Raw genomic sequence first — 13,586 nt, 5'->3', positions numbered from 1 at the left:
AAATGAGTTTATAGTGTGCCCAGGACAGTTAGCAACAGAGCAGGCACTAGACCCCAAGTCATGTCCAGACATTTTTGTCTGGTTGTAAAAAAGATTCTGGATTGACTGAAGCTTTTTTTCTGTATTAACATTAACTGAAAGTGTCATTAGCATACAAGTATTTCTTCCTTTTGCTGCTCTTCTGGTGAAAGAATTTCCCATTTCAGTTTTAGTCCAGCAGGTAGTAAAATATCCATGTTTTAACTAGTGAGGAGTGCTGACATGAGAAGCGTGGTCATCAACCGGGTTATCAGGTGTGACCCTCTTGGGACGCGGGTTCCCCCGTGACGGAGAGCTCATCACCCACAACCCAACCCGCCTGTGCATTGGTGCTCTTGCTGTTGACTGTGATACTGCAAGAGTAAAGGGCGTCACGGCTCCCTGGCAATAGGGGCCACTCAATAATAAATCGATAGGAGCAGACATAACCAAGTGTGTATAACTCAGCCTTCCCCCCAGCACGATGATACGCTGAACGGAAAACTGATCTCAGGGAGATTAGTTGTATGAAGGCGATACCCGGACCTCACGCGGAAATAATTTCCATTGCTTATCTGCAAGCCCCTCTGCAGTGTGGGTGAACTGAAGTCAAATATTACACTTTAAAAGACAATTACGTGTCCTTCACTTCCTCAAGCCCCTCTAAAGCCAAATAGTGCTATCTAATCTAAACCACTCCAGCTCTTCTCCATCCCCTCAGACACATGCTGTGCATTACATCTCTGCAGAAATTCATTGCAGTTTGGTTCAGCAATCCCTTTGAAGTCCTTGGGAGCTTATCTGTACTCCAGCAAGCAAGGGTGTGTCTCCCGGCCAGCTTGCAGGTGACTGGAAAGCAGAAATTTATCCCAGAGCCCACAGGTGCCTCATTGAGGATTTTTTTTTCTGAGTATCAAGAAATCTCCTGAATTCACCCCAGAATAAAGGGCTGCATCCTGAGGCTGTCACTTGGCCTGAGGAGCTGCTGAGTGTGAGGGGGAATGCAGTGTGGGACACATCGCAGTGTCTCGTGGGCACGGTCCATGAGAGCTTCAAAAAAAAAAGCTTCAAGAAAGCACTGAAAATGGTCATAGCTGCCTTTTGGTACAACCGAGCAGGTAGAAACAAAGGGGGGGTGGCAGGAGGCATCTGGCTGGCTCCCCACCTAGCTCCGGCAAATCCTGGCATTTCAGAGCACCACGACCCCCCAGGTGCACCCACCAGTATCAACCTGTCCCTGCCTGGCTCCGCTCCCGCTCTCCGGAGAGAGTCCGGACCCCGCTCCCCCTGCCCCTACCCCCAGGGTCCCACATCCATCACCATTCTCACCCCCTTTCCCGGCAACCACAAATGCCTTAGCTAAAAATGCTGGAAAATTGTTTTACTGCCACGGGACAGAAGAAAAAAAAGTCTGACATTAATCCTGAGATGAAAATGGCTGAGCAAGTATTTATGTTGATTTAAGGCTGTTCTTGTTACATTCTTGAAACTACTGAGGTTATCGTGTAATCCATCTGAACTGCAGCTTGCGGCATTTTGAGCTAATTTTCGATTGTGCTATGTTTAACTATTCTTTACCTCCTCCTGCCCCTCAGTATATGTGGAAAAATGTACATCAGGTTTTGGAAACCCTAACCTATGGCCCCTGAGGTGTCTCTGCACCAGAAAATGGAGGCAGAGCATTCCTTGAGAAGAGAAATTTGGGGGGCTGATGAGACTTTTGAATCTGCTGAAAGGTAACACTTTTACAGTGCTGGGTTTTGGCTAGAGGAGGGTGCAGTTGAGCAGCACTCTTTCTGTTTATTTTCTGAATGTTTTGAGTGAATGCACGTCTCTACAGATGTTTAGAGAGCGGCAGTACTGGAGATGAGGTTTATTTATTCACAAGATATGTATCACGCAAACAGCTGCAAACTGCCTCTCCTCGCTGCCCTGTTAATGGGTTCAACTCCCAGCCCAGCGGAGCACCCGACCGGGCAGGGAGAGGTAGCGCAGCCTCCCCGGGAGCAGAGGTCTGCATAGCCAGGAGGCTGCTGCCTCCTCCAGCAAGTATCATACTGCGGGGCTTACCAGCTCCTCATGGGCACAAGCCTTACGAGGAGCGGCTGAGGGAGCTGGGGTTGTTCAGTCTGGAGAAGAGGAGGCTGAGGGGAGACCTCATCGCTCTCTACAACTACCTGAAAGGAGGTTGCAGGGAGGTGGGTGTTGGTCTCTTCTCCCAAGTGGCAAGTGATAGGACAAGAGGAAATTGCCTCAAGTTGTGCCAGAGGAGGTTCAGGCTGGATATTAGGAAAAATGTCTTTACTGAGAGGGTGGTGAAGCACTGGAAGAGGCTGCCCAGGGAGGTGGTGGAGTCACCATCACTGGAGGTGTTCAAGGAACGTGTGGATGTGGCACTGCGGGACATTGTTTAGTGGGCATGGTGGGGTTGGGTTGGTGGTTGGACTTGATGATCTTACAGGTCTTTTCCAACCTTAGTGATTCCGTGATTCTGTGATTCTGTGGAGGTGGAACTCTGTGCAGCAGGCTGAAAAGTGGACAAAAAGCTGGGCACGAGCCGGCAACGGCTGTTCGCAGCCCAGAAAGCCAAATGTACCTGGGCTGCATCAAGAGAAGCGTGGCCAGTGGGTCAAGGGAGGTGGTTCTGCCCTTCTACTCCACTCTGGTGAGACCCCACCCGGAGTACTGTGTCCAGCTCTGGGGTCCCCAGTACGGGAAAGACATGGACCTGTTGGAGTGGGTCCAGAGGAGGGCCACAAAAACAATTAGAGGGCTGGAGCACCTCTCCTATGAGGAAAGGCTGAGACAGTTGGGGTTGTTCAGCCTGGAGAAGAGAAGGCTCCAGGGAGACCTTATTGTGGCCTTTCAATACTTAAGGGGGCTTATAAGAAAGAAGGGGACAGACTTTTTAATAGGCCCTGTAGTGATAGACAAGGGGAAATGGTTTTAAACCAAAAGAGCGGTGATTCAGACTAGATACAAGGAAGAAATTTTTTACAATGAGGGTGGTGAAACCCTGGCAGAGGTTTCCCAGAGAGGTGGTAGATGCCCCATCCCTGGAAACATTCAAGGTCATGTTGGACGGGGCTCTGAGCAACCTGATCCAGTTGAAGATGTCCCTGCTCATGGCAGGGGAGCTGGACTAGATGACCTTTAAAGGTTCCTTCCAACCCCAACCATTCTATGATTCTATGATTCTAACATGGACACATGTTAGACTTTGGAAGACTTTTTTTTGTCTGGTGAAGTTAATTTCCTTCTCCCACCATTCTCTCTGTTAAGAGAACAGATCCAAATGGCTGACAGATTTGTCAGATTTTTGGATCCAAGGCACGAGGAGGAATTTTCTCCTGGGCCTGTTTGGTGATCTTCTCAGCATCCAAGAAAAGGAAGCCTCAGTACTAAACCCTGGATGTGACATATCCAAGGACCAGACAGATTTTCCCGGAGGACAAAGCAACTGGATATCTCTAACCAGATGGGATCACAGCATTATTTTCTTCCGGGATCTTTTGTAAGTCATTTCCTGAGGAAGGTGGAGTTAACCCTGTTATTTTTCACACCCCTTTGGAAAATGCTCCTGGTCTGCTCCTTACACCCAGACCACCAGAAACCCAAGTATCTCAGGCAGGCCAGGGTACGTGCAAAGAAACCTTGTATTTCCACATCATGTCCTGGCTTCACGGCAGTTTTAGTAGGAGCACCATATAAGCGCCTGCCTTCCCTCTTTCAGCTTCTTTGCCTTTTTGTCCCTTCTTCTGCCTCTCCCCAAACCAGGGGACCCACTGACCCCAGGGCCCCCCTGCGGCACAGGAGGAGACCGATCGCTTGTAGTTACTGCCGCCTGTTTTTTTGGGGAGACAGGGTTAAACAGTGTGTTATTTCTTATCGGTAAATGATGTTTTTCCTGTTGAGCACAATTACAAATGCAGCTCCTTTGCTTTTAGCTAAATTTTTCACTGCTTGCTTTCCCCCTCTTGGTTGTACGCTAGAGATCACAGTAGTTTCTGTTTAAAATGTTTCAGCTTCTCTGTTTTCCAGAATTTAATTGGGAGCCTGTTGCTACATGCTGAGCAGGGTGGGACTGCCGATTCCTTTTTTTTTTCCCCTCAGAAAGTAGATTGCTGAAGGTAAGGCTTCAGGGAATAAAATTTACAGGAGAGAAATTGCCTGGTATGTTTTTACTGTAGAGCTACCTCGCTGGACGATACAATATTTCACCCTTCACACGCCACGAAAATCTCTTATTAGTGCTAATGCTTTCTGTAACTGAGGGTTCAACCTTTCTCCAGTTCCCAACTCCTTACCACACTTTTCTTACCGTCTGTCGTGAAAATGAAACTTTTTGCTTTCTGATTCATTGCTGAATTCTCTTATTTACATGTAATGCAATGAATATGCCAGTTAAAAATTGGAGCCTTCTTTAAAAAGCTTCTTTTGGGAGATTTATCATCTGTCACTGATCATCACTACGGCCCTTTTCAAAGGACATCATACAGTATTTTGGGACCCATCCAGCCTGGGGAGGTGGGGAGAGGAGACAGCTTGTAAGAGGCCATCTCTTGCGAGCCCCCCATGGGGGACGGCCGTGGGACAGGGTCCTGCGGGTCCCCAGCCAGGAGCCAGGGCTGCCTGTCCGTACCCGGGGTGAGGAGCGCTGTGCGGGACGGGGGACAGACAGCACAGCAGGCCACCCCCGTCCTCCCGCAGACGCCGCTTCCTCGCAGGAAGCATCGTGGGGGATCTGCTGGGATGTTTTGCTTTTTTTTGCCTGTGTTTATGCTCTTAGGACCTGATCTTCCCAAACAGCCGAGGGCCGGGGCCAGGAAGCACTACTTCTTGTTGTGCACAGCCAGCTGGAAGGCAGCGCCGAGCAAGGTCCCTGAGTGCTCCGTGCTCACTCAACGCTTCGCAGCCGAGGGGAAAGCGTGCCCTGCAAGGTGGGATAAGCAGTGTGCCGGCTTCACCGGCATCTGGTCAAATGGATGCCGGCTGGGATGGGTGATCTGGGATGCAGCCATCACCTTTCCACGGCAGGGCGCGGCTGAGAGCGCCGTGCGGTTTTCTCGGTCTCCAAGCTTTTGTGCAGCTTGCTCTCAGTCTTTGCACTCACGATTATTTCAGACTGAACGAGCAACAGCTCTAAGACTTTATAAACCTTGTTTATAACATTTCCTCTTGCCCAAAACGCTCATGTTACCTGCTCATCACATGCAAGGTGGTCAGATAATCAAGTCCTGTTGGCTCTATGTGGCTCTCCTCGGCAAATTAAAGAAGCATTACCTCCAGCTAACACTAACAACCAGCAAAAGTGTTTCTGCACATCCACACAGACCTGCTGTATTCCTCCCACTAGAGGACGGTAGCTGGTGTACGCAGCCACCAGTAGCATTTTACAACAGAAGCAAGAATAAAACAGCCCTACCCTTCCTGTAGAAACTTGTTCCTTTCTAGTGGTTTTCACATAATGAATCCCAGTGAATATTTAACTAAGTCTCCCCGGTAATCAAGTTTCTGGCCTCCTTTCTTGTATCCACAATGTGAAACATTTCCTGACCCATGGTGTTCAGCAGCCCTGGGAGTCTCCGGCACTGTCTGTTTCTCTGCTCAGTTGGCATCAGAAGAGCTGCACAACTGTTACTGGGTTTTTCTCATCCAGCAATCACCGATACGACCTTTGCCATCCTTTAAGAGATGGAAAGGATCCTGAGGACCTCAACTTGGCCATCTAAATCAAAAGCAGGCCTTCTCTTCAAGCCCTGAAATATTGCTGTAGATTCATACGTACATGAATATTCATTGATACGTGTATGAATATTCAGTAATGCAAGTCTAGATTTCATGCAAACTGGGCTTCCCTGTAACCCTCCCTTTAAAACACACAAGAATGAAGGAGAAAAGTGTTTCTGGGTCTATGTGAGCAGGAAAAGAGGATGGTTTGTGTCTGTGTGGTGACTTCAGGAACCTTTCTGTGGTAAAACCTACGACTTAATCAAACACTGGAACAGGCTGCTCAGGGAAGTGGTTGAGTCACCGTCCCTGGAAGTATTTAAAAGACGTGTGAATGTGGAAATTAGAGACACGGTTTGGTGGTGGACTTGGCAGGGTTAGGTTTATGGTTGGACTCGGTGATCTTAAAGGTCTTTTCCAACCTAAATGATTCTATGATTCCAGGACTTTTGTTTAAGGAACTCTACATGCCTGTATCAAATAGCAAATCCCTATTTGTGTTTGGGCTTTCCCTGCCTGACCATTACCTTTCCATCCCATTTTTGGACTGCAGCTTGTGAACGCGGTTACAGAGTTAACAAATGAGGGCTGTTAAATCTCGATGCACCTCTGTTTACATGGAGGCTTTCTTGGGCAGGTCACTGGCTTCTCTCCAAGGCAATCCAGTTTCTCAAGTGAAATTGTGGGTACCTTAATCACCTGGCAAAATGGAGGAGGAGGTCACCTTACAGCGGGGACTGGAGCTGATAAAAGACATGGCTTTCACGGAGAGAGAGACACAGGAAGAAGCAAATCCCTGTGAAAACTCCGGTAGGAGATAGAGAAGTGAAATTATGTGCCAAGGATGGGGAGAGAAGAAAGAATATGAACTGCTTGGGGAATGCTGACTTAAAGATGTTTGAGGGATGTGAAGAATGAGGCAGGGAAATAGTTGTAGGCATTCAGTGCTTTATTACCCAGGGTTGTGGAAAGTAAAAAAATTACTTCTATTTTATTTTTTTGAACTGCTGAAGAGTGACCGTGCCTGTCTGCGTCTGCAGCCGGGCCTCTGAAAGAGTGAACTGGAAACGCGGAGCTTGGCAGTGCAGCGAAGGATGTGGGAAGCAGAAGGGGTCTGCAGGGATTCGGTGGTCGGGGATGGCTGGATGGCAGGACCCTACCCAGAAGGAACAGAGATCCTGCACTGTGGATCCCTGCCATACAGTTTTCTGTCCCTGCCAGGGTTTAAACTGTAACACGAACCCTGGTGTAAGCCCGACTTCACACCTTCTGCTCTGAGGTTGTGCCTGAAAGTCAGTCTGAGCACGCTTGCTGAACCCTGTGGTGTCACCAGAGAAGAATCTGATCTGATGTAACGTTGCATGGGAAGCTGCCACAACCACCAGTTGGTCTACTTAGACAACAGAGCTTCAGTAAAACAAACCAGCGTGTATTGATCAACTGGAAACAGAAATAAGAAGCGCATGGGCCAACAAGCCAAATATATCCAAGATCTGTAACAGAAAGACAAATTGTCTTTGCAGGCTTTGTCTTCTCATTTTCATAAGTCTGGCTTTGTCTTGCTGTGCCCTGCTCGGCGCTGAAAAGGGGTTTATTCACATGGTTTCTCTGGGGCCTGCTTTAGGGGAGCTGACTGTTGAAAGATATTCTCCAATGGATGTTGCTTTCCACTCTTTGAGAAAAGATACTATTCCCCAAGAGCCAGAGGTGCTCTACCAGGACAGCGTGTGACAAATTCTTTACGAGAGAATACATAATAAATTGAGGATTTGCTTTTATTTTGATTATTTAGTATTCAATATTTGCATTATGGAAGTGCCTGGAGGTTCCAGCTGAGATCAGTGTCCTATTGTTCTAAGCCATGCATAAAAACATGGTCAGAGATGAGGAGCTTACCATCTAAATAGATGAACTGGATAAAGGGTGGGAGACAGGAAGCGTCTATTATTCTCATTTCATAGCTGGAGAGCTTGGACACAGACAAATTAAGTGCCTTTCCCAGGACTGTGTAGGAAAGCCGACGTAGAAGGGCAGAAAGCATCAAATGTCCAGTATCCCAGTGTAATACCCTGCTCATAACACACCACATTTCCTTTAAAATATATCTTGCAACAGTGTAATAATAACAACAAATATTTTTTTGAATCTTTTCCTTAAGACGTACAAAATGAGAGGAGTGCCGGAAAGGTTACATGGCTACAAGGCATAACAGTCTGGAGGGAGTGTTGACACTCAAAATGCCATTACAAGACATTGACACGATAGTAGTGAAAATAATCTCTTTTTTCAACTGCTTGGCCCTACTGCCTGAAGAAGTGTCTCTTAGAAGATTCTGCTGTGCATAATGCAGAGAGAGATCAAAAACTGACAGGCAAAAGTAATTGATTTGCCACATTCTGTAGCTTAACCAAAATGAGGTTTTTTTGTTGATAAACACCCAGTAAAACTATCCCTTTACGGGCTGGGAACTTCAGCCCACCCTCCCCCCAAACCCCCCCCACACACCCTGTATTTTTGCTGCAAAAGAACTCGGTAGCCCACCTGCTTCACACTTTTATGGGTAATTATTGGATCTTCTGGCATTAAAATAGAGAAATTCTTATCTCAATTTTTCAGTTTAGCAGCATCTTGAAGTAATGAGGACTAGTGATGGAAGTCTCTCAGTAGCAGTTTTTATGTTAGAAAGGATTTGTGCTTATATGAAGTGACTTTCCCCTAAGACACTGACAAACATATAGCGCAACTTCGCCTACCTTTAAAAAGAAAAAGATTTTCAGAAGTGGGTTCCTATGATTTGCTTCTTTGGCACCCTAAAAAAAAGTTCAAAACTGCCAGGAAAGGGAGCCACAAATACTTTGGAAACCAGGTAAACACTTTAGCTGCCAGAGTTTGGGTTTAGGCACTTAGCTGTAGAAGAACTTTAAAAAAAAATAAATCTTGGACAAGCATTCAATTGTATCCAGCATGGTCAAGCAAAAATTTTGGACAGGACAGCTTGAAGAAATGTCGCTTCCCGTTGTCTTCCATGGAGAAGCTAAGCCCTCAGTGATGTGCACGGGTGAATTAGGATCTAGAAGATCTCTCCCCATAGTTCTCTAAAACTTTAACGTGTGGGTTTTCTTTTCTTTTTAGAAAACATTATTTAATTTTCTGTATTATATTCCTATTTTCATCAGGTAGATAGAAAAGTGACACGTTAGCAGGTCCAGCACCTGGAGAATAGACCAGTACTGGAGAATTTGCTTCCCTCGGGTACCTGTGGCCTCCCTTGCCATCTGTCTGCAACGTGGCAGGAGCTGGGGCTTGCTCCTCGCTGGGCTCCACGGAGGAGCCGGGTTCCGTGGAGCCCCGACTACACTCATATCTCCAGCACTTAAAAGAAATGTCAGAGGCTCTGTAAGGATTAGAACTGAGGAGTGCTCAGAGGCTCTGCATCATGTTTTTTTCTAAGGTGACTTTTCCCACATCACTCGGAGGCATCGGTTGCCTATCTCTCATCTCTCTATCGGTTGCCTCATCTCTCCGTAGACACGAGCTCTTTGACGTCTGCTTAACCTTCTGCCTTCACCCCCCAAAGCCCTTGAGTTGGGCTCTTGCGGATCCAGCCCGGGAGCAGCCTGGAGTCAGGCACGTCTTCACTTCACCCTGCCAGGTAAAAGAGTGGCCAGGTGGAAGGGAATTCATGTCCTCACCTCTGCCTGCTCGGCGTGGAGAGGTGGCTGAGCCCAGCTGTGCCCTCCCTGCAGCTGGAGCCCCTTTGCTTGTACCCTGCCCCAGTTGAACATTAACTGTATCCCTGCCTGCGTGCGGAGGGGGGACCAGGGTCCAGCTGACAGCAGTGACAAAGAGCTGGCGGGGCTGAAAGATTCAATTTAACTTTCCTCCTCCCCCCCCTCTACCACATGCGAGGGGGGACAGCACTGTTCCTGCTTTTGAAACTTGCGGTGCAAAGGAGCATTGGTGTCCTCATTTTCCTTCCTCCCTATTGATGTATCATTGCCAGGATGAAAAAGGACGTCTCAAGAGCTTTTGAAAAAATGGGTGACTACTCAAGACATTTTATAAAGGAGGAAGAATGGGAAAGAAAATAGGACTCGGTAGGGGGTAGAAGGAGCCTGAATGTGCGCCTTGTCTGTCTATTCTTTCTCTTGAAACCTGGAGCTGTTGTTCCTATTTCAGTTCAAACTGTCACCTTTAGTTCGTGATGGCTTTACTGCCCTTGCTCCTGAACCTCAACAGATTGGGGCTTATTTACCTATTCACACTCTGCTGTGGAACCTCATTAATAGGCTTATTAGCCACACCATTCACGTGCAGGAGGGCTCACAGAAAAGATCCCAGCCACTTTGAGAGGAGGAGGAAAAAACTGTAAAGAGATTATGCTCTCATTCAGCAGCCTAACTGCTATGAAAGGCTCCCTGGGCCCACTGAGATCTCTTGAAGCCTAAATATGATGACAGAATTGATCCCCCCCCCCCCCCCCCTTTTAATTCCAAACATGCTTCTGCTTTTCTCAGATGGAGGAGTTGGGCTGTTGTGGGCCACTTTAGGAGAATGTGGCTCATTTAAGAGAAAAGGCTGCTATTGATAGACTGCTATCTTTTCATCCCGAAAAAGAATAAATTCTGACAAGTGCCTCCAGACATTGGAAATAGGTGTTCTGATTTGTGATTTTTAGTGGAATGCTTCCTTTTCTTTCAGAGTATGCAAAGATATCGATGAATGGGGAAAGGTATTGCAGCTTCCTGTGTTGGACAATAATTTATGTGAGAATGCGTTAACAATGTTTTCAATGGGCGATGGACATGCCCGGAGCTGGGAAAATTGGATCTCGACTGTGACATCTCAGCTTCTCAATTAGAACATTCAGATGCCTGTTGCTTTAGGAACAACAAAAAATTAAACCTGTGTTTCTAATCAGTTACAAATTTGCCTGCCGTCCCTCATAAAGCCCGCATTGCTGCTGGTGGTGGTGGGAAAGGACTTTCTGGGAGGTAAGCACGTATTTTACAGAAAACTTGTTTTCAAGTTTTCGGTGTCTGGAAGTACGTAAATAGAGAGTTGCACTGCGCTGTGAGGCCACAGTCCTTGAAAATCCCCTTGATCGATATTGCACATGACATATAAAATGTACAGTAGGGCCACGCTTGAATAAAGTAACGTTAAATTGATCAACACTGATTTCATTTGAGGCAACCACCACGTATTGATTCTGCTGTCAAGCTGACTACAAAGCAAGCATTACACGGACAACCTTTTAGTTAATGGTATCTAAAGCAAATGTTTTATTAAGCAAGTATCAGGTTAAGTTATACTGAATTTTGAATACCAATATTATGCAGTTTTAAATCTGTGTGTCCAGGCAAATGGTATTTGCATAACTATTGGAGAGCTTTCCCTCTTCGGGCACCGCACGTACGGCCGTTAAAGGCGCACTGTCAGACGAATTCGGCCGGCAGTGGGAATCAGGCGTTGCACCGAACGCCTCCCAAACGGAGGGCGATTTTTGGAGTGGGTGTGATCCCATCCTCCTCTCTAGCTGGAACAGGCCACAGGCCGCTGAGCCAAAAATACTTCTGCAGAGGTTTTCCGGGAAACTTCTTGAGCTGGTACCATTTTGTGTGAGGATTTCGATGCCGCCTTGCCTCCCCCGGCTGTGTGCGGGCAACCGCCGGGGCCCAGGGGGGTGCCGGGCCGGGCTGGCGCTGCCCCGGGCCAGGCCCGAACCGCACCGCCCCGCTGGGACACGCCGCGCCCCCCACCCTTCCTTTCCATCCCGTTGGAGAACTTGTAGCGGAGCAGCGCAGGCGGAGCTGTGCGGGACTCCCCCCGGCCCAGCCCTGTGACGGCTGTGGGACGCGCTCTCCTGGGGAAGGCAGCGGGGGGACCCCTGCTCCCCTCTCGCCCCCTCTTTAACGCCGCTTCTGAGCGGCCACCTCCCCGCTTCGGTTCTACTGAGCCGCCCCCCGTGCCCGCCGGGGACGCAGCCCCGACCCCCGGCTGGGGCAGCCCTTCCGCGGGAGCGGGGCCGAGGGCTCGGCTCACCGCGCCGGGCCGGGCCGGGCCGGGCGGCGGGGGAAGGGGCTCCGCGCCGCGGCCGCCGCCATTGGCAGAGCCGAGCAGCGCCGTCCAGGAAACGGCTCGGGTTGCAGCGGGGGGAGTGACCAGGGGAGGGAGGAAGGGAGCCGCGGGAGTGCGCCGGGAGAGCGGGGGGGAGAAAAAAAAAAAAAACCACCACCCACCCACCCACCCACCCGAGGGGGGTTGTCGGCTTGACAAAGCTGCGGCGGCTCGGGGAGGGCGGCTGGATGGAGCGGAGCGGGACCCGCGGCGCTCTGCTCGGCGATGCCCGCGCGGGGGAGGAGGCTGCTGGCGCCGGGCACGGCGGGCTCGCCCCTCTGAGGCGGTAGCCGCTGCAGCCGAGCGAGGGGACGGGACGGGACGCCGGGCCGGCTCCTGCCTCGCCTCGCCTCCCTCCCGCTTCCCCCCCAGCCGCGTCCCGCGGGGGATGCGCCCCGCTGCGCCGCTGCGGGCTTGCCAGCCGGCCCCGCCGGGGCTGCCTGCGGAGTGACCGCGGCCGCGGAGGAGTTTCTCCCCGTCCCGGGGAGCCGCTGCCGGGCACCGCGCCTCAGCCCGCCTGTTGCGGGGGAGCGGACCCTTCCCGCGGAGCTCTCTCGCTGCAGGTAATGGGACCGGGCTGGGCTGGGCTGGCCGGGGGAGCGGGGCGGGAGGGAAGGTGCAGCCCCCAAAAAGCGAGGCGGTTGCAGGGCGGCGGAGGGCTGGGAGCCCCGGCGCTTCCCCGGCGCCGTGTGCCCGCCCGCTGCAGCGCTCCGGCTGCCGGCGCGGGGCCTCGCACCTGGTGCACGCCGGCACCGGGGCGGGCTGTGCCGGTGCGGGGCTCGGGCAGCCCCCGGGGCGGGCTGCGGCGGGGCGGCGCGGGGCTCCGTTCCCCCGCCGCGGCTGCCGGCCGGTCTTTCTGTCACTTGGTCGTCTCTGCGCTGTGTGTGTGGGGGAGCCCGAGCAACACCGCTGCCCGCTGGGTCCGCGCCGGTTCCTCCCCCCTCCCTGCCGCTGGATGCAGGGTTCCCTTTGGGGACGGTTTCCAGCGGTGACAGCGGGACGGTCCGCGGGGGATGAGAAAGGGAGGCTCAGCCTCGGGGGAGCAACCCCCCCGGTTCGGCGGCCGGCACCGCCTCGACGGGCCGCCCGGAGCCCGGCGCAACCGAGAAGCGGGAGGTCCTGCCCCGCCGTGCCCGCCGCGCTGCGCGGGGGAGAGGGGCCGGCGGTGCAGAACTGCCCCCGCCCGAGACACGGGGAGAAAGAAATCCTCAACGAAATATATATTTAAATGCAAACCGGCCCCTTCAAACAGGGACCCATTATGCGTTTGGTGTGAAACGCTATCAACATTTAAAACTTCATTGTCTCCTTTGTACCAAATCCCTGTAAATCTTCCACTAGCCTTTACTCATTTTCATCTGAAAAGCCTGTTTGGGCTGAATAGACAGCAATCAGCAGCCTCTGGACTTCCCTCTTTCTCTCTGGAATGTCAATTAAAATGCAGATCTTTCCCCCCCCCCGATCTCTTAGTGGCAAAAGACTTGAGAAAAACAGGATAGTCCTGGAAAGCAAATGAAAGAAGTTCAAACAATGAAAAAGTACTGAAGCTGCCAGCCGGTTCCCATTAGTTCTCCAGAATTAATGTTTAATAGCTATGATGCTCAGATTTGCTTGGAGATTGATGAAAAGTCTTGTTAGATATGTATGTGTGTACATATATATATTTATAGACGCATATATATTTGTGTGTGTGTGTACGCGCATATAAAGCTGTGAGC

Source organism: Gavia stellata, chromosome 9 (genome assembly GCF_030936135.1).
Source record: "Gavia stellata isolate bGavSte3 chromosome 9, bGavSte3.hap2, whole genome shotgun sequence".
NCBI classification, from domain to species: domain Eukaryota; kingdom Metazoa; phylum Chordata; class Aves; order Gaviiformes; family Gaviidae; genus Gavia; species Gavia stellata.
The sequence above is the reverse complement of the archived record's forward strand: the minus strand, read 5'-3'. Positions refer to the sequence as shown.